This window comes from Aptenodytes patagonicus, chromosome 6 (assembly GCF_965638725.1).
Source record: "Aptenodytes patagonicus chromosome 6, bAptPat1.pri.cur, whole genome shotgun sequence".
NCBI lineage: Eukaryota > Metazoa > Chordata > Aves > Sphenisciformes > Spheniscidae > Aptenodytes > Aptenodytes patagonicus.
Genome location: NC_134954.1, coordinates 16,269,951 through 16,292,343, shown reverse-complemented (window position 1 = coordinate 16,292,343; position 22,393 = coordinate 16,269,951). Strand labels below are relative to the sequence as shown.

General features: G+C 39.1%; 1 protein-coding gene across 2 annotated transcripts in view; it reads right to left on the bottom strand.

Moving 5' to 3' along the window:
- TBL1XR1 (TBL1X/Y related 1) overlaps window positions 1-22,393 on the bottom strand; it is a 119,419-nt gene that overhangs the window by 50,963 nt on the left and 46,063 nt on the right. For both annotated transcript variants that reach the window (XM_076341347.1, XM_076341346.1), the window contains exon 2: window positions 16,017-16,081. The gene's annotated coding sequence lies outside the window, so the exon portion shown is untranslated. The remainder of the gene's footprint in view (window positions 1-16,016; window positions 16,082-22,393) is intronic.

Below are 22,393 nucleotides of genomic sequence, written 5' to 3'. Positions count from 1 at the left end.
ATTTTAATAGTCTTTATTACATCACATGAGCTGGTGCAAACATTTTTCCATATAGAAGTCTACGCAGAAAGAAAGAAAAAAGAAAAGTAGTGTGAAGTGATTCATTGGTATGAAGCTGGGTCAGACACTGGCACAGCCGTACCTTAAAAGGTCCTGTGCAGCAGTGATGCTGGGAGAAGCGAGCATCCAGGAGATGGTAATAAATTCTTGGACCTGATTTTATTATTTCCCATCCAGAGACTAGCTTTGATTGCTAGTACTACAAGCAATGCACCGTGAAATGCGATACAACATACTACTCCATCTTCAGACTGTATTCATATGGAAGAGTCACCAACAAAAAGGAAAAAACCTCTCTAACAATACATCTTATCAATCAGTGGGGGAAGGTGTATGCACCTGCCTAAGATACCCTGCACAAAACCACACTGGGTCCAGACCAAGTCCCCTGGTGACTGCCAGCTCACCAAGATGGAAGACACACTGTATACCTGTCCACCTACTGAAATGCAGAGGTCCCTCTGTGGCCTCTCCGGCTTCTCTTCTATCATGGAAAAAACAAGTAGAGTGCAATCAGCATGGGACGCCTCTTATCTGCAGCTTTTGCAAATTATGTAATTCAGGACTTCTCTGGAAAAACTAGACCATGTTGGGGATTTAAGAGGAAGTCAAAAGTCACTGCGGTGAGTTACATTTTTAAAGAATATGGCCTATTCCATTGAGTTTTCTTCTGGTTTGTGTTTTGCGATTTGCCTTCAGAACAGTTCTCCTTGCTTTCTCTCTCCAGATGCCTGACACTATCTGCAGAAAAAGTGGAAAAAAGAGCATCCTGCAGAGGTTCACTGAAGATGGAGAGCTGGCAGGAGAAACCCTGGCAATACACGCTAAATTGCCTCAAGCCTTCTGCTGAGAAAGAAGTGGGACTCATTGTTTCGGGTATGTCTGCCATAGAGAAGAAACAGAAATAGAGAAAGAATTACATAGAAACAGTTCTCTAAACAAACTTAAGACTAAGGAACACCATCTCCTCAACAAGAGGTGACCTGTGCTCACATTTGGGTGAATAATAGTCTATTTTACAGTTTTATAGCAGATTAATTTGGAATACTCAGAAATGTCTGAAAGATAGACTTGAAGAGAAACACAGTAATCGTTGCTGCTCGTCTTTCCTCTTGGTATAAAAGTCACATCACTTTCCATCAGCTTGCAGGAGCACACTCCTCCTAATAATGCCTTTTACAGAACTTCCTTCTACAGCTAGCTCTTTTATTCTTGTAAAAAATAATAATTAAAAAAATCATCCTCCTAGCCTTAAGATTTGCACAAAACCAGGGGCCCTGTGCCAGCTGTTTAATTTCTTATGTATTTATGCATACCAAAGTATTTGTACAAAGAAATCAATTGTAGCTGCAACTAATTTTGCACGTTGTCGATTCACCTTTAAATCCATGGGGAGTGAAGAGAATCCTGAATTATTAAGATCATCATTTGCTATCTGGGAACAGGATTGTCTATGTTTTCCAATTTCCTAAATTTTCCTTTTATCTTAAAATTTACTTTAACACTAACTATTAAAATCTAGAGGAGTCAAAATTGAGAAAAGGAAACAAGATCTGCAAGAAGAAACAAAATACGAAGCCAGCTGGGATCCAAAGCCACTTTCATCACATGGCATATTTTTATATCCATTATACATTTTATTTTTTCTAGTAACTGTCACACATGTAAGCAGGAAAGGTGTGAGGTACTTTAAAAGGAGATAAGGAAGAAAAGATGAACACGGTGCCATCCATCCCTTGCTGGGCTTTTCCTGTATATATGCTGAAAATATTTAAACCTTAGGGAGATCATTTAAAAATTTTCAGGATTAGGGTGGACTTGACCAGCTAAGTGAAACTCTCCACTATCAGCAAATTTCGTTCAAGCAATGGCTGTGGGGATCCACATGTCTTATAGCTATGAATAAAAACTGGAGCCCCGCTATTGATAAGCAAATTTGCCTCTGTAGCTGTAACACTGCAATCAATCTCACACCGTCTGCTTTATATCAAACCAGCACCAAGTCCAGACCTAGTTCGTATCTTTTGATTTTTCTCCTACTCCAAATCAGTTTACTGCAACAGCTTATCTTAAAACATGTGAACACTATCCACAGAAGGGAAAGATTATTTTAATTTTAAAATTATTTTTTAGTTACACTTATCCTAGGCAAAGCTGGCTTTACAGAGGGAAGGACATTGACATGATTTTTATGGTTTAATTAATCTTAATAGAAATAGGGATAGAATTTAGAGGTTTGGGTATGTTACGGAGATGAAGGCAAGTGGTTTTCTGGGAAGTCCTGGCTCATACAAACGACTCAAAAAATCCACAACAAAAACTTCTTCAAACCACAGAAAAAGAACAAGCCAATAATGGACACTTAACCCCTATTGCTAATAGATGAACACCCATTTTAAGTACTATGTCTTCAGACGATTACTGCGTATCCCACGGGTTCGCTGCCACTGCTGAGGGCTGCTTTCCACCAGACAAACCACAGACTTCTCGGTCAGTCTAGGTGCATCTCTTGGTAGGAGTATTCCCCCTCAAAGATGCCAGGAAAGCTGCCTTTCCACTGACTTTAACCAAATTAATTCAGTTAATATATTAACTGAATTGAAATTATTATAACTGAATATTCTATTATATAACCACAGAAACAATAAATCCTTTGCCATCATAACCTTCATCTGAACTGCAGTTAAGAAGAGAGCCAAATCCAATGACCCCGTGCAGTACAGCAAGAAAAGCAGACACGGTTATTCACTTATACAACCTCTGTGGATAAAGATGAGGGCAAAAGCATGATTCAGGCTATGGAAGGCAGTCAGAGGCAGAAGAATGAGGTAGCACTGTCAAGTGATCATGGACTTCAATTTCGGCTCCTAAATCTGCTAGACTCTTACAAATGTTATTCAAAATATAGCGAAAATGTTACTTTCTGCCTCAGGTGAAGCAAACTTGTCTGTCTATTCAGAATAGCAACACAGATGAGAAAGAGGTTCACTGTAGATATGCCACAACATATATTATTGAAGGGTAAAAAAGAAAAAGCTCATTTTGTCAAGAAGAAAACTGAGAACACTTGCAAGTAGTTAAAGGTTTGTAGGGCTTTCTAGACCTATAGTACTTTACATGTATACATACATATTTTTATAAGTTCTAGAAAAAGATAATAGCAGATCCATTTTTGTTCCATTTTATATTGAGAAGCAAGCTATTTAAGCGCTAACTACCCCCAACAATGCAATTAAAACCTGACCCAATTTCTAGACACAAACGAGCTGAGTTTTTCACAGCATAGCCATACGTAACCAAGTTCATCCCTATTTACTCTGCCCCTCAATTCTGTTTGCAACACTGAAACCTGAGGAAAAAAACCAAGGCTACTACAAATCAGTGCCTCAGAGGAAAATGAGCAGGGATGCGTGCAGGGGAATGGGTGGCAACCCACACAGGTGTGCTTTGATGACTTGTAGAGAAGGAAAAGCCAAACGAGTCTATGTGCAGAGTTTGTATCGCTTATCTACACTGCAAAACAGTGACAAGACAGCAAGTGAATTACAAGGCTGCAAGGCCAGGATTATATAAAACCAGAAAACCTCTGGTAGTCATTATCTTTACTATCCGAGTATAAATCACAGTGTGCATTGATACAAACCCTTGTAAAAACCCTGATGTGGTAATACGCACTTGGACAAAATGGAGCTGTACAAAAAGATCTACAAAACACAAACCCAATTAAAAAACAACACATGCAACAGATCATGGGGATTTTACTCATTTCACTTAAAATTTTTCTGTTCTATTTCAGGCACCTCTCTTTTTGCTCAAGGAACCTTCACAACAATTAAAACCAGACATTATAAACATTATTATTACCACTATTGATCTGAATAACAGCAGCATCCAAAAGACCGTTTTTCAAGATGGGGGCCCCATTGTGCTAACGTTGCATAAACATATAAGACTTTGTTCCTGTGCTGAAGAGATTGTAATCTAACCAACCAGAACAAGGTCGATAAACAACATAAAAGTAAAATGTCAACAACAACAACAACGAAATCTCCTGTGCAGGACTTTTGTTGGTTTTTTTTAATATATTTTCCTTAGACCATCTGCTACTCTTTATTGCCAACCAAGGTCCTCCAGGTAGTCTGCAACACTGCTGCTGCCGAATCTGTCCTCCTAGCCCATCCCATTAAAACAAAACAAATTTCCTGTTCTGTAGGAGGCAAAAAACACTGAAGAGTCTTCAAAGATAATGAAAGTGCCAAGATGTAACACAGCTTTTCTAGTCATTCCTGAAAGTGCTAGTTGTTTCTGCGTTAGCATAAATACAATGTTGAATATTGCCATCTTTATCTAAACTCAGTAACTTCTTCTCTGGTCAGTGAAGTGAAATATGTGTAGTACTGAACGAGGATTAAATGCTAGCCCTTGGTTTATGTGTAAAAAACCTAGATAAAAAGCTATATAACAAGTCTATTCTGCGTTTGGAAAAAACAGTCTATATACAGCTAGTAGTGAGAGAATGCGATTTCTCTTATTTTCTAACCATACAGCAAACAGCTTCCTACAGATAGGTCCTTGCTCAGGCCCAGTGAACACAGCAGAAATAGAGGCACTGAGCTAGATTAGAGCCCAGCAAGCAGGAAAGTTTTGTGAGGAAACAGGCTGTGAAAGGAAAAAGCATCACAGGAACAGGCGCTTTTTCTGTTCTTGGCTCTGGCTGTTGGGCTGAGTTAGGGAATGCCTTATTAAACAGCTGAAGCTCTAGAAATTTACAGCCATTATCCTAGTGTGAGGCAAAACGTTACACATGCTTCTGCCTGTCTAGGATTCTTTCTTCATTCAGCAAATATTTAGTAGATTTAAGATTCCCAAAACAAATTATTTTCTAGGTGTTACTAAAAAGTCCATACAACTCGCCTAGATTTGGTTAGAAGTGATAAATAGATGCATTTCCTACAGTGAAGTCCACGCTTTACAGATCCTACAGTTGCTTCTCTCCTTGTAACTTAGTACAGGAGAAAGGAAGCAAAAACCCCTGTTGAAAACATTCTGTTTTGGAGGATTTTTTGGCATTCACCTATTACTACGAAACAATTGTCCCCCTCCCCCTTTCAGTATATTCCTGCTTTTTGACAGCGTTGCTCTTTTCATTTAACCCAAGATGTCCATCATGAAATTCTTCTAGGAATACACAGCAAGTCAGGGAATATTTTACCTTTTGACAAATCCACTATACTTAAGGAATGTAAGTGTTTCCCCCACCCAATTCTTCAACTAAGCTTCCTAATTATACCACTCATCACAGGATTTCAACGTATGATAGCGGAGGCGCTGTATAGCACACTGTGAATTTAAAGTAGAGACAGCCACGAAACTGCTCTTCAAATACAGTAAACCCATGCACACAGTAACAGCATACTATCATTTTCTCAACCCTGACACAGTGTGCAGCAGGTTGCTTGTGTAAACGAGCCACAGCATTATTTTCCAAATTGTCCTAAGTGATACTCAGCTCCCGTAAACCATCCAAGGAAGGGCTATGAACACCTCTCACCAGGCAGCCACGTTTCACCCATTTCTGTTCCCAAATAGGCCCTTTTAGTTGACCTCTAGGCAATTTTCATGGGTGTAGCCAGCAGAGAGATGTGAGGCAGGGCTAGATTTTTTTTTTTTAAATATATAACGACTCTGACATGCATTCATTTTCCAATGGAAGATTCCCAGGGAGGTAGCACGATTCAAAACACAAATGACATGCTGCCAGAGCAAGACAATAAGGAAATAAGTGTTATTCTATGACCCAGATCTCCTCCTGGGATCTCCAAGCTCCCTTCCCTACCTAGAGCACTGTGCCCTACAAACCACTGTGGACTTTCCACCAGATGAGTTACAAGTCACAAAAATATGTGGAACAATTAACTTCACTTAAGCTGCAATGCTTTTTCTTCAAAACCAAGCACTGGAGTTCCTAACTTATGAGTCTTGCATAGTTGAGATCTTTTTAAGTAGATGTCACCCACCGCAGCTGTAACTTGGCACTTCCAGTAACACTCTGCTCAAACTCTGCCTTTGCTGATGTTCCTCCACTTGTGAATTGTGCAAAAAGTCAGATCAATCTTGAGGTAACAACAGAAGCTTAGGAACCCCAAGCAAGTATTTGTTCCATAGGTTTGCTATGTACTGATGCCATGAGTTCTCTTTGGAAGGCTTCAGAATTTACGTACGTAACACTCCTTTTCAAAGCATAAATGTAAAGACATTTACATAACAGATTAACGTAAACTGTTTTCCAAATCAGACAAAAAATGAGTCCAAGACCTGTTACGTGCTTCTGAATTTGCTGAACTGTAATGTTCATACTCATTATATTGTTTTCTCCCAGGCGGCAGTTTCTGTCCCACGTCCCTAACAGAAGGACGCGATTTACTTCTGTATGTGTCAAACTTGCTAATCTGGCAAAACAACATAGCTGAAAGATCGCTGATGTTCTCTCCAGGTTACACAAAATTAAGCTTTCTTATCTTTCAAAGACAAAACCTGTCTTATCCCACAAACAAACTGTGCTTGTTAGGAAGACCACTGGGCTACCCCCTTGAGCCCAGTTTGTATTAACAAGTGTCCATCTCAAAACTAGCGAGGCTATTTTGCTTCCCATCATATTATGGGAAGATTATCCCAAAAATCTTACTCCCCTGATGGATGAGATTTGTTTTCTAATTTGCAGCCTGAATATACTCCTTGCCAAGACATACGCGTTTCTTCTTGTCCCAGTGCTGTCTTCAATCTAACATAGTAACTAGTTGTACTCACTCAAGTGTTTATCAACCCCTTATGTATTTAGAGAAGGCAATTATATGCCCTCAGACTTCCCTTTACTGGGATAAACCAACTAACCTCGCAGTATCCCTTTGCGAGATGGACTCAGCTCTTCCTTCACCGTTTCCATAGTCCTCTTTTGCACCTGCTCCACTTTACACTCATCTATCTTGAACGTGGTCTACCAGAGTAGTTCAGCGTTACACACAGGGATTTAGCAGTGCTGCCTTGCACATGCATTAACACTTTCCTATTTCTACCATAGGTACCTCTTCACCTCACAGACCTTAAGAGTACATTTTTCAGAGCTGCAGGGTACTAGAGAAAAGATATCCTTTGATTTTACTGGCTAACATACTCAAGTCTTTCCGTTCCTCATTTTCAAGAGATCAGCACCCAGGTTAAGGCAAAATTCACATCTATCCAGAAGTGCACAACCATAATCCTGTGCTATGAAGTTTCAGTCCACTTTTTCCACTCAAGTCCTAAAGATCATCCATCTCTTCCTGTAGGATACTCTGTTCCTTGTCTATATTGACAGCACCTCCTAACTTTATGTCACTGGCAAATTTTATTGCACCCTCCTACTTTTGGTGCCAAGTACATTAGTGAATACATTAAAGTCAGCCCAAGACCAATTCTTAAGACAACTAACTTCCTTTAGGCACAGCACATCCCCTGTGAGCACAAAATGATGTGACCTCCCTTTAATATGCTCTTTATTCACCTCACAGTTCTTCTACATTTCATCAGTATTTTAATGAATAATTTCTAACATATTGCTGGAACAAGCATCATACCACAGTCTAGACAGATTAGCTCTAGCTTATTCTTTTGTCTAAAACAAAATATGAACAACTTTATTAAAGACAGACAACACAGATCCCACTATAGGTGTCCATGAAGCCCATGTGCCTAAGTCTCTCTATTTATAAATATATATATACAGACACACGCATGCACACACACACAAAACACAGAGTAGCAATCCTTCCTCAGTTCCCTCCCAATGCAAAGGCAGAGCTCCCGTGACCTCCAGACACTGGGGCATTAGGACTAGGATATTTCAGAGGATCACAGTTACGTTATGCCATATAACATTCATTCTTTTTCCAAATATGCTACAATCCACATCCAACTGCGGATGACTGAAAAGCAGTCCGATGAAAATAAGAAGCAGTAACAGTCCAAGGGGTATTCTCAACCTCAGCGGGGTAATCCCTGCAACTGCCACGACACAGTCATATTACAAGACAAAAATTAGTAGTTTATTTAGTTTGTGTTAGAAGAAAAAGGAAATTCAATTGGCATACATGAACCACCACAGAGACAAGCACAGCACGTGTGAATAAAAAACAAAAAAGAGGCACTGCTTGTTCCTGTAGGCTACGAGGAGGCAGATATGCTGAGAAACTTCAGTCAGCTTAGGCAAAGAGAACAGTGGAGCAAAACCGGATGGGTCAATGAAAGCGACTTCGCTCCACAACAGTCAATTCACCGCAGCTTTCAGCTTGAGCCAAAAACCAGGACACCCAAGAGCCTGCCCACTGAGTGGGGTGGACTTTGAACCAGGAATTGAGTAAACTGCAACAGCATAGCACATATCTTAGCAATAACTGAAATTGAAGGATTCAGCACAAAAGGTTTTGTGGTTTGCTTTTTTTTAAATAAAAAGTTAAATATAAAAGAAATTGGGAAATTAGGCTAGTGGAAAGGTATGCCAACAGTCTGTTCTAAGCTGCATTCACATCGACAAACTCATAAGCAAACTAGTTACTTGCTTATTGTAAAAAGCATGAAATCTGTAGGAGAAAAGGCAGTAATGATCTTGCCTAGAGAGCAGCACCATTTGCAATATATGTCATTAACAGTCACCTCCTCACAGTGCTTTCTTGGGTTCAAATACCCTTACCTACTCCTCAGGTTACTTCCCATCTCCCAGATGGTCAGTCTCCAGAAAATATCTTCTGCGCCTCATCCACTTCTTGGTTAAATCCATTTTGACGGCTCATTAGTAGAATAATTTATCAACTGTTGCAAGAATAGCTGTTATAAATTTGTTTTCTATGTAAATCAGGTTCCGTGCAACTAGGATGGAATTCCAGCCTTTCAAAATGCATTTTAATGTGCAATGCTGACATTAAGTCTTAAGTTCATTTGATTATTTTTTCTGTTTATGTTATTAGTAATCAGTTTTTCTGGCACTCTTTTCTGTTCCAGTTCAATCACTCAGTACTTGAACTCCTGGTGAACTGCACCAAAAAAAGGAAAATTAACTAATGCCTCATTTGATCTTGGGACCATAAAACTTGTGTTTTCATTCCCTCTTTAACCTTTGACCATCTATTTTTCCCCTTAATTTGTGTGTTATGTACCTGATAGTTTTAAATTTGTTCCTTTTATTCATGAAAAAAGAAACCCCTCTGACAGTTGATCTGCCCTCTATTCATTTTAACTAATGCTGGCTTTATTCTAGATTCTCATTAATAAGCACGCACTTAAAATCACTTCTTCATAGTCCATCATACATGCATGTTATTTGACTTACTGTATTCTCTTTACCAGAAGTGCATGGCTGTTTTCACAAAAAGTGGCAACTATGCTAATAGAGAAAACAAGCTTACAAAAGAGTGGAATGTCCGATTTTGTAAAAGCTCATTTGCCAGTTTCTTTCTTTATTAAAGTCCTGTCCTTTTCATATTGTTATGATGGACTTGAAATTAATTTATGCTACTGGGTTTATCTTTTTTTTTTTTCAGAAACAGATGTCAAGCACCTGAACACAATAAAACATTTTTAAAAACACACGTAGACCATAATAAAATATGGTCCATCTACAGCCAAAAGAAAATAAATGAAAGGGGAAAACTTCATTAATATCATTAATGAGGACAAGTATTCTAACTACAGCTCACATTTGACGTCAATATTCTCCATTTGTGCAAATATTAAATTCATGGATGTCGATCTTGCATACATATGCTCAATATCAACCTCAGAAGGATTCAGATCCCTTGTCTTGAATAGTTTTTTATGTATGTTCTTTAAATCACAGTAAAAATACCCCACTTAACCTTCATTTATAAATATGAGTGCACTAAGCCAGTGACTACGATCTTTATTTCTATTCATATGGTGAACTAGTACAGGCTTCTAGATCTGGCATCCATGTTGATGGCCATGCAGACACAGGTTCCCTGGTCTTTGGTGACCAGCACGTCTCAGTTTCTCCCAAGTAAATAAAAGTCCATTTATTCAGTATCATTCCCCCCAGCCTACAGACTTCCTGTTGTTCTGCAGTAATATTCATTATCTCCCAGCATCAACACCACTGAAACTAAGGGCAGCTTTTACTTTTGTTGACTTGAACTAATACCAACTTTCTGTTGACAACAAGGAAACCAGGTTCAAGACCTGATGATACAAGTCACACATTAACATGGTCTTCTGTGAAATAAGCCCTGCTCTTCTCCGGAAGGTAACACTCACATGCTCAGACACAAAAGAGCCTGTCCTTAGTTTTTCTCTACAACATCCTACTTCACGTACACCTAATATCCAGTTTAATTTTTTTAATATACAACAAACTTAGTCACTGTCAAGAACATTTAACACTGTATTTCTAATTCTTTCATGTAATAGAGCAGGAAAAGGGTCATTTCAGGTTACGCAACTGCACCACAGGCATATGGCAGCAAACCCACAGCAGAAACAAAATCTCCCTCTCCTCTAAAGCAGATGGTATGCTGATCAAGTAAGATATAATCTAATGCTAGCTGCACTACTACTGCTGCTATTAACTATTGAACCAAAACTAGTATAAAGTAGTAAGGACAGAAAAACCCAAGGCGGGGGAGGTGAAGGGGGAGGAAGACAACAAGGAAAAAAACCACAGAGTAAAAGAGCTGTAACATAAGACAACCTATTGCAGCAGAAACAGCCTCTTTTCAGGTACATTTAAGATTTAAAACCTAGGAATGACAATAGGCAAAGAACAGCAATGGTCCTCATCCTGTTTTAAAGGACGTTCCCCTAATTTGAGATCCTGGCCCAGTTCCCTTTGCTCTTGTGATTGCACTGCACTGGGCACCTGCCAGAGGCTAAATATCCCGGCTGCTTATATAATTAAATATTTATGATTCTGCCGAGAATTCTTAGTCAAAGCTTATTTCTGAACTGTAAAATGCTTAGAGAATCAGCAGAGAAAGTTCTCTGACAAATGCTACTTCAAAATAGAGCCACCACTTCTTAAAATTTTTAAGGACAGTAGTTTCCCTTTCAGTTGATTCATTCAGTAGTGAACTTGAACTAATGGTAGAAAAAGGAGGCAAGGGGTGTTTTCTCTCTGAATCAGGAAGGGATCTTATTAGTGTATTTAACTTGCTTTCTGTACAGAAATAGAATATTAAAAAAACCTTCCAAAAATGGATCAGAATGCAGTAGTACATAAAATTTTTAATGCTTATCACAGTATGCACGCTACCACACCACACAATTTTTCTTCTATATCACATTATTAGCACTTCCTCTTCAACACATACACCACTAGATCAGCTAATTCATGCTCATCCAATAAATAGAACTTATGGATGAACACTCTGAAATATAATTGTTCAGCCGTAACCAATTATCAGACAAAATACATTGCACTTCACCTTCCTTCATTGTTAATAGCATCCATTGATTTCAGAAGGAGCAGAACAGTCCAAAATTTTATTAGACTTAGTCTAACTTAGTTTAGACTATTTCAGAAGCTGCTAGAAATATTTTTTTTCCTTTTAAAGCTGTACCCCATAAACTGTACAGCAGCCTCAACAATAAATTTCATGAGCACTTTTAGGTGCTACTGTTGAAAGTGCTTTCAAGCTTGGTTAACTTTATGCACGCGAGTATTCCTTATTTGTATCTCAAAAGAACTATTCCAACACTTGAAGATACATGTACACACATGTGTATGCATTTGAAGAATAAGGGCCTTAGTCTTGCAGGGTTATTTATTTTGAAGCAACTATTCATGTCTCTTGCGGCCAACATCTTAAGTACTGTCAAGTTTCATAAACTCTTGAAAGGAGGGGTGGGTCCCTGTTCTCAGTATAATGAAAACCGACCTTCAGCTTTACCATCTTTCAAAGGTCTGCCCACCTGCAGATATTCTTTCGTGTATACTTATAGTTGTGAGATAACATTCAGCTCCTGTTGAAACAAAGTCAATTTTGCAATTCCAGTGCAAACATTGGAGCTAGTGGCATGGACCTCCTGCTGCCCTTGGCAGGTGCTGGCAGAGGCAGGGCTTCCACACCAAACCCAACTCATCCAGTCCCGAGTGCAGGCTCCTGCTCTCTCCCTTGCTTGTCTTTCTTTAATAGAAAGGACTGGCAGAAGATTAACCTGGCAGATAGATCAGCATTTAAACAGGTTTAGCTGTTGTGGAACCACAGGCTAATAGTTATATTCGTTTATTCCTTCAGCTGTCTTCTAAGGAATGGTAAAGTCACAGGACGACGCTACAGAAGACACCACAAAGGGGTTCGAAGAAAAAGTCTTGCTGCAGTCTTGGGGAAGTTTTTGCAGACATCTTCCAATCCCTTCACTGAATGCCTTTTTCTTTGGAATGACTTCTTCATCCTCGCCAGCTCCTCCAACTACTCCTGCCGTTTCTGGGCTAAATCCAGTGGGTAGATAATCACACTGAAGTGTTGCTCCCATGGAATTTCCTGGCCCAAGAGACTTAGCACCTGCAGAGTTGTTCTCCTATAACAAGTCTCTTACATGTAAGAACAGCTGACATAACACATAATGGGTGTGTTACACCTTCAAAACACAGTATATTCACCTAGAAGTAGACAGCACTGAAAAGAACGGATTTAAAACACCTACTTTGTATTCCCCTCAAGAGACCACGAGGACATGACTTAGCTGTTGACAACCCTGCTTTCCTGGCAACTAAGTAACTTTGTGCTCACTGCCTATCCTCAGACTTTGCCTGGGTCAGCTTGTAATAAATGGTAACATCCTCTATTCTCTTCTGCAGGAGAGCTTTTTAACTGATCAGTGTGTTGATCTTTGTCAAACTAACCATGCAGTAAGAGATGGAGCCAAGAAGCCAGGCATAGTGTTTTTCAGGACGCCTCTCAGAAGGCCGCCACGTTGCCTTTCTTGCTCGATTCTTCCATAGCCCTTTTTGGTTACCTCCTGCGAAATTAAATCCATCACAGCAAGCTGTTGTATGATAGTCACAAACGGATACTTCCCAGCTTTCTGTAAGTTGCTGGTTTTTGCACACTCCTTTTTATATATGTAGATATACATATATATGTATATAGATACATGCATACACAAGCACACCCATATATAGCCACACATATTTATGCATACACACACACAAACGCAGGCCTGCTTCAATGACTTGTAGAAGACAGAAAGGCAAACTGTTTTGCTCCATCTACCTTGCAAGGTACAATGGAAAAATCTCTCTCAGGTAAGCTACCTGCTCCATCACATCACAAAACAATTAATTTGCTAAAACCTTTGCGGAAAACCTGACGTGATCTTTTGCTTAGGCCAAAGGTCCAGGACTTTCAATTTTTAATTTCCAACACATTCATTAATCCTTGTAAACATGGATTATCCAGTTATCAGCCTCTAAATGAACCTTCGAAAAAGTAGCATTATATGCTAATTTTCCTTCACTTAACAGGCCTTTTTTGTTAAGCCTTTGCATCTCTCCTTTGATACTCTGAGTAACATTACAGTTGACTGGAAGAATGGGAAGGAGAACTTAGACCAACTAACACAGCCATGCTCTCTTTTAGCAGGCTGTATCACAGTATAAATATTTTATTTTAAAAAAACATTGCCAACAATTACAATATGTTTTTAAGGAGTAACTGATGTTTTACCCTACTTCGTTATCAGTTAACATATCATATATGATGCAAAAAATAAGCATTTTTAATTACCTTTAAAATAGAAAAGCAAAGAAAAAAACAAAAGAGGATGTGTAACTTCTGTGTGTTACTTTATTTAGTACTAAGAAATGGAACTGACAATCATGATTTAAAAAAATGGTCAAAATGCTAGTATCATTTCTCAAGAGAATCAGAAATGAATTTCTGATTCAAATATATGTATTGAACATGGGTAGCCAAGTTAAAACAAGTCCTGTTTGGGAGAAGAATACAGACTGCTTTTTTCAGGTCAACCTCTGGCCCATACTTTGTCTACAAACATCAGAGAGAAAAACAACATAATAAAAACCTATAAAAGTCTTTTCTACTACAAACTAGATTAAGTTATGATTACTTTTGAGATGATGAAGGATGTGTCTAGCTTCTCTCTTAAATCTACATTCAAACTGTTTCAAAGTTAATTAAGGGATGAGTAATTGTTTAGAAATCTTTAGAATAATAAAATATAAACAACTTATAGCACAAAAGCAGCCCTTAAAGAAAAGAGTGGGGAGTATTTCACTTCACTACAAGTAACAGTTGAGTATGTTTTATGATCACTGTAACAACTAGCATGCCCTTGAGACTGCGCAATTCTGAATTTCTAATATCATTTGTAGGGGGAAAATTAGAACAAAATGCAGTAACATTTCAAATACAGTCTCTCAGTATTTTAAAATTTTATTAAGTATAAGGACTAGGTTAATATGGCATGAGTTATGTTTTTAAGAGAAGCAGTAATACAGACCTGTATTTTAAATCATAACTAAAAACATGCTCAACTAATACAAAATAAAAAGAAATCAGAGTAGCTTTTTGTTGGAAAAAGGTCAACAACAACAATGAAAATTTAGCAATAGTAGAAAAGGCGTAGTGCACTGCTAGTTTCAGTTTTGGAAAGTTAAAATACCAGGCTAAGTGACCAGGTAAAAACGATGCCTTCTCACTCAACAAATCCGTTTGCACCAGCTGAAATTCATCCCAAATCAATATAAACTTTACAGATATCAACCCTGAGCCTAAACATCAGGCTGTTAAATGACATACACACTTGGTGCAGATCTTCTGATTTCAGAGATATATTTGCTTTACTTAGTGCCAAATATATGCTACATTACATTTCACTCCATGATGTCTTCAAAAGTCAACAGAATTACTTACTATGTTTCAAAGTAAAGCAGTTACATCCAAGCAAACTCTCCTGGAGTGTCATTTTGCTCACAGGGCAAAGACAGTGGAGTTGCAAAGGTGTAAGTAAGGCTATAATTTATTTACATATTCTTTAGATCCATGCCCACATGCAAACCAAAGGAACCCAGCTCAGCTCTCAGATCCCAAATTGAGTTTTCAAAGCTAGTGGTTAGAAATACTATCCCTTTAACTTCTGTACTGAGCACAATGATCTAGAGATGCTTGAAATACAAAACTCAGACTGGCACTTTATGCATTTATTTCTTAAGCCTAATGCTGCAATTACCATTCTTGCAGTACACCTTAACTGTGACAACACAAGACACCAAAACTGCTTATTTGATCAAAGCTGGAGCAGTAAGTTCCAGTCCTCCTCTTCAGACCTAACCTCTGCCTTCCACCCGCACAACTATCAGAAAGCATAAGTAAACCATAAAGACAGTCTGCAAATATGAACTTCCAATAGTCTGTAACACTGAGTAATATTCCAGAGATGGAATAAGAAGATTGCATGAACCAAGCCCCTTTCTACAGGAGCTGAGATTTTAACTTTACTAGTCTTACACTGTCAAATGTCAAAATACACCTGAGACTGCATAGATTTTTTTTAATAGGAGACGCTGTTAGTACTGAAACAAACTGCAGAGAGCACCCAAGTGGAGGCAATAGAGCACTTAGCTCTGCTACAGCTTGCCCGAGACACGTTTTTGGCCAAAAGAGGAAGCAAAACCAGTTACCAACAGGATGAGCTGTGTTATTGTCAAGTCACACTTCTCGCTTCAAAGTTAACATGCTGCCCTACTTTCCACAGGATAAAATCCAGATACAATTTTAATATTTTTATCCAACAGAATAATGGTCTAGATGTTTCTTAAAACATTAAAATAATCCACTTGTGTACTAAAAAGTAGTTATTCTAAAAATACTATTTGCAATACAAGACGGCTTATGGTGTATCTGCAGGAAGGAACCACACCGCCTTTAGTCAGTTAAAAAGGTACTTACCATTGGCAGTGCATTGATATGCGGAAGTTTTCCTTTCAGGTGTCTCTTGCCACAGAAGGGTGATGCTGACAAGGAAATAAGGAGACAAAATTGGAAACATTATTTTTTATTATTTTGAAAATGGTGGTGTTAACACAATAAAACATTACTAAGCATAGGCCTGCACGGCTCTTGCGGCCTACTCTGTTCAAGGAGCTGAGTGATTACCACTGAATTTGTGTACAGCCTAGAGCAGCAGCGATCAGGCACAGAAGAGCACGCAGAGCTGGGCTTCTGCATATATCCTGTTGCTACCCACATCACACCAACTTGCTCCTGCGGGGAGCCTGAAACTCAGAACTTTGAACAAATAAGCCTGTTGAAGGAATACTTACACCATCAGACCTCTAGACAGTTGCATCCATTCAGCAGGAGCGTACACAAAAAAAAACCCCAAACCAACAACCTGCGTATAAAAATCCTGATGCCTGGATTTTGCCTTAGCTCTCCTCCAGCAAAGGCTTCAGGAAGTTAACTAGGCAGAGTAGGCAGCGTACAGTATCTTCTGCCCATGCCAAATTTCTTCTGGAAATAAACCTCAGCTACCGACATCTAAACACTCTGAAAAGCCCTAAACAAAAATCAACATTCCAGCAGTTTGACTTCCAAAATGGTTACATCCACTAAAAAATAGGAGGGGGGGATCTGTTTTCCTAACACATATTGCACTAAATAACTCTGTTTATGTACCCAGGTGTGCCCATGCACCCAGATAGTTACCAACTCCTGCAGTGACCTCAGTAATTAAAAAAAAACCAGCTCATACTAGTTGCTGGCAACATTTGACAACAGGTACATAATAGAAATCTTCCTAGTGCAATATTCAAGAGAAATCTTTCCCACCTTCAAAAACCGAACAAAAACATAATCCAAAAAAATCCATGCTCTCCTGCATTTTAGTAATTTTCTTTATATATCAATAATAATTTCATGCATCCAACAATAAAATAGTTAAGTATAAGCAAACACATTTTGATGTCCAAATATGTGTTAACTCCATCCACTGTAACATCCATTTTTATTCATTAATGACAAACAATTTTTATTCACACTAATGTTTCTGAGTGGTTGCTCTCCATACAAATACTTGCCAGACTACTTTTCTCATTGGGAAGTAATCTAATCACCCACTCAAAGAGCAGGAAAGGGGACAGATAGACATGGGTGACTAATAAAAGTATTATCCGACTATTTTTAGATTAAACTATTTACAAAGCATCTGTAAACTGTGTTCAAAAACCTTTACTAGGAGTAAAGAATAACTATGGTTTTCAGGGCTCATGATCAACACAAAGCTCTCACGTGCAATTTTCAAGCTCAACCAGTAGGAAATGGCTTCTTATAAAGCCATTTTTGGACCCAGCCAAAAAAAGAGCTGCAGCAGTCAGGCTTATTTTATTCTTAGAGATCCCACCACACTACCAAGGCAGACAGAAATGTAACCTTCACAGTGCATAACCTTCACAGTGCAAGCGAGAGGCGCTGCAGAGGATGCTGAAGAATGCAGGAATGCTGGGAATTGGAAGAATTTGCAAACATGCTCTTGTTCCCTTGCTTAGTTGTACTGGTGCCGCAGAAGTTATGTAAATAGGTTGAGGAAAACTGCACTCCTCAAGTGGCACAGTTTCCTATGCAGAGCTACTCAGAAAGTTTGTTTTTTCCATAGCCAGAGTTGCAGACTAGCAGAGAAGGGAAAGCTTTATCACCTCGCTCAGCAGACCCCATAAACAAACATTACTTGCTTATGAGAGTTTTCCTTAAAAACGGAACAACACACCAACCAACCAATATTTGCACTCTTCTTTTGAGAACAAACTAAATCATTATAAAAGCTGTGTGCAGAGAAAGGCAGAGGAGGGCTCTGCTACCCTGTTCTGAGTGTGACGCTTGGTTTGGGTTATTTCATTTGGGAAGGAACATGGCAAACATAAATAAAAGGATGATTGCACAAACATAAACCATTTTCTTCAGTGAAAAAAGGCTTTCTTCAGTATACGTTGCTCAAACTGTCTCCTTCCAACACCCCTTTGCCATTGTGCAATCTTCTGAGAGCTGCACTTATCGTTGAAGCCAGAGAGGGAAACCTTTCCGTCTGATCCGTGGAAGAGGCTTCTTGCCCTTCACTTTATATCTAAACAGGGCAGTGACACGGAAAGAAGCTGCAAGCAAAGACTCAAGAGAGCAGAGAATGAGAAAAGAAAGGGTTCACTGACTCTGCTTCATTCCTCACTCACGTTAATTGGTTCTAGGCTCCAGTTTTAAATAAGAGCGCTTGAAATGACACGTAAACATTTAGAAAACTCTGCAATGACCTTCTTCAAAATCAAGTACTGAGTACAAACACCTCATCAGCAGCTTTTTTCTTTCCAAATTTATCCTATTGGATTTTGCCATTTTGGCATGTACCTTGAAACAATGCAGGTGACAGCTATTATTTATTGATTTTAGACTCTCACCTTTATATACTGACCTGTTATGGTGATTTAAACAGGTGACCAGGTGTACTAACAGCTACACTACCTGACACTTAAAAATAATCCACCAGATGCCCTTGAAGTTGATAAAGCACACCTGGGGAATGCACAGTAGCTTGTGAGTTTGGATCCTTCATCTTGGAGGGGCTGGAGGGTTGACCACTGACTGATGACTAATGCTTTCAGCATCAACTGAATGCTGCTGCCCTCGACTTAAAAAGAAGTAAGATTTTGCTGCATGTGTACCAACCTGCTCCCAGCCAGTGCTCACCAGCTTTTCCCACACCAGGTTTTTCTGCACAAGAATGACACACCTGATGCCTGTGTCCCCCCATGACACTGTGCCCAAACGCTCAGTACAGCGCCCAACATCATGGCCTCGGAAGGAGCATCCCGCTGCGGTGCACAGAGTGGCAGCAATGCCTTGAGCCATAAACTCAAGACACGCTTGCACGCAGAGGTGGCAAAAAGGTCCAGGCAAACAGGTTGCACAAGACAGGCAGTTCCCATCTGCAGGGCCAAAACTAACACACCAAACCAGCTACCAAAAAAGCAAATACCAATTCATGCTGCTTAGCTCAGATTGGGCTGCTGTTATCAATTGAGTAATAAACTGTGGTTTATTACAAACAATAGTTTGGTGGTACAAAGACAAACCACAGATAAAAACAACCATGGCACTGCACAGTGACAAATCTGGTTATAAACACATAGTGCAGAGGTACACTAACATTATTCCTTACCTGTTTCCAAACACAATCAGTTCAAAACAAGGATTTCTCTAAAAGCTATTTACAAAAATTTTTAACCATTTTCTTCTAGAAACGCCATCATTTACACTATTTTCTCCTACCCATCCATTACACAAGGAATTACACTGGGTTCGCACTATGGCTAAAACGATGTTTTCTGCGTGAGCTTTGAATTGCTTCTGTTCCTCAGGTGAACTTGTGCGCTCATGTTTTTCTTCTAATCCTCTTTGGATCACACTGTTTATACTACTTTCTGAGATTTTGGTGCTATTTGAGCTTTAACAACAAATTTAGTCATTAGATGTTGTGCTTTGTGAATTACAAAAGCCTTCTAAGGGCACAGTATCTTTTCTTCTAAATGCTTCTCGAGTATCCTGCTTTTCTCTGGATTCAGTATCTGGAAAGAGCGTCCCAATCAAAACAGAATTAAAAATAACTAAATCCTGGATATTCCACTCAGTAACTAGGCTGCAAAAAGCATCAGACAATAGTTTTAAAAGCCTAAATTGAAAACTAATCACTCCATCGAATCCTTCCTTTCATTTGGTTAATAGGCATATACAAAACTAGCAGTGATTCTACCACTGCCACGCTTGGAACATAAACAGAGAAAATCAAAGTTATTTCTTTTAATCACAGTTCCACAGTGATGTATGGCAATTTTTTTTAAACAATTCAGCACTTCTACAATAACATCTGCTTTTTAGATCTAACAGAGAAGCTGAACTGAGATAAATACCAACTCAAAAAATTCAAGAGAAACAAAGACATGGCAGGGGCAGGGGCGGAAATCAGGACCACACACAAGACAGCATTAAAAACTGTCATTACCTACAACTAGTTGGTAGCAATAGAGTTCCTAGTGACAAAATAACACACACAAACTGCACCAACACTCCACTGGACGAGCACAGCAGTGGCACAGCACTGGAGTATGCTCGGATAGAGGGGGGAATCACCGAGAGTGTTTTACAAGAAGCCTCAACAGGGAACACTCAAAGTATCTGAGACCTGCCCAGAGACATATCCACCTATATTCCTAAACTCTATCCGAAATGGTTTTTCTCTGTCAGTTGAATTCTTTATTTCCTGATCTTTGTTCTATCTTTAGGCCTTTATTAGAATCATAGAATCACAGAATCACTGAGGTTGGAAAAGACCTCTAAGATCATTGAGTCCAACCGTCAACCCAACACCACCATGTCCACTAAACCATGTCCCTAAGCGCCTCATCTACTCGTCTTTTAAATACCTCCAGGTATGGGGACTCAACCACTTCCCTGGGCAGCCTGGTCCAATCTTTAACCACTCTTTCAGTAAAGAAATTTTTCCTTACATCCAATCTAAACCTCCCTGGCGCAACTTGAGGCCATTTCCTCTCGTCCTATCGCTTGTTACTTGGGAGAAGAGACCAACACCCACCTCACTACAGCCTCCTTTCAGGTAGTTGTAGAGAGCGATGAGGTCTCCCCTCAGCCTCCTTTTCTCCAGGCTAAACCACCCCAGTTCCCTCAGCCGCTCCTCATAAGACTTGTTCTCCAAACATCAGAAATATGGAAAAACCTGATGCAAGCTAACTTTCTGGATGTTTCAAAGACATGTTTAACACATATATTCATATCACATAAAAGTTGCACAACTTTCCACGCTTCAGAAATACTCTTTCATATACCAAGCACCTGTATGTCTACAGACGTATGTGAACCAACTATTAAAACAAAACAGGATATCTGAGGGGATAAAAATAAGAACTGGGTAAGCAGACAACACTTTTCTGGGGAAAAGATCATCCGGATATAGGAACCAGTCTTCAAAAGTGCACAGAAACAAGATTCACTGTGCAATGAGAAAAACAGGAAAAATCAGACCAGAGCAAAAGAATATTGTAGCAGCTATATATAAGTTTAAACACCAATTTCTATAAAAGTCAAGAATTGAGACAATCACAGAACATAGCTTATAGCCCACTGAAAGGAAAGGAAGCTAAATTGCTGTAGAGGAAACCATCTTAGCCAGCTCTATTAAAAACACATAACACACAAGAGTAATCTTGTCAATACCAATCAGTTGGTACCACTGAGGAAGGAGGGAGGGCGTGCTGTGCTGCAGCACGATTTCATTTGCAAGGCATTTAAATGAAATTCATTAGTAAGTAACCGAATTCACATAAACTGAAAGTTAAGAGATCCTAGAAAATGAAGTTAAATCCAGTCTCTAGACTGAGAAGGAGTATAAATAGTTATTACTCAAAGCAATGAGTGTTACGTGAAGGGACTACGGCCTCTAGAGTAGTCACAAAATCCCACCTTCACAGACTGCTACATCTAGGATGGGGGCCCACCTATGTAAATTCAAGGTAGTTTCTAATTTGTGTTGCTTGTTTGTTTTCTGAAAATAGGGGACATGATGACTAGTGACATATTGATAATAATAGTAGCATGTTGATAAATAATTTTTGTGGTTTTATTCTAGAACAGAGTTTTAAATTTAAATTCATCACTGCAAGATTTATCAGAGAAAAGACTGAGAATAACAGCCTGTCAATCTGGGTGCTCTTGGCAGACTCACCTCAAATTAGAAAGAGAGCAAAAAAAACTTCCCTTGTGTAAAAAAAATATGATGTATAGTATTTAGGGGCCACTCCATTACTCTAAATAAGTTTATTACAGATTTCAAATACATACCTAAAAACTGAACCAAGACACAAACAAAATATACCACTTTAAGAAAAAAAAAAAAGAATAAATCAGAATTTTTTCTTTTCCGTTCCCTTTCCTCAAAGTAGGAAGAGCCATATTTCCCATGATACTAATTCAGCCTGCTCCAGCTTGCCAAATCGACTCAGCTGTGCTGCTCAGTGACAACCCTTCCCTTCACCATGCAGAGCCCGTTAACTCAGATGAGCCTTCACAGCTGGACAGAGGCAGGCACCTGCTTTTGTCAACATGGCAATGTGTTTGTAGGGAACTGATAGTTGCAAGGTTACCAGGACTTTTAAACTGGTCTCCAGTTTGGGGATATGGAACAAAGCTCAAACTGCTTCCTTGGAAAAAAATACCTTCTTCCCTTTCCCTGCTTCTGCTAACGGTGCCTGCCTTGTCTGTGTTTTTAG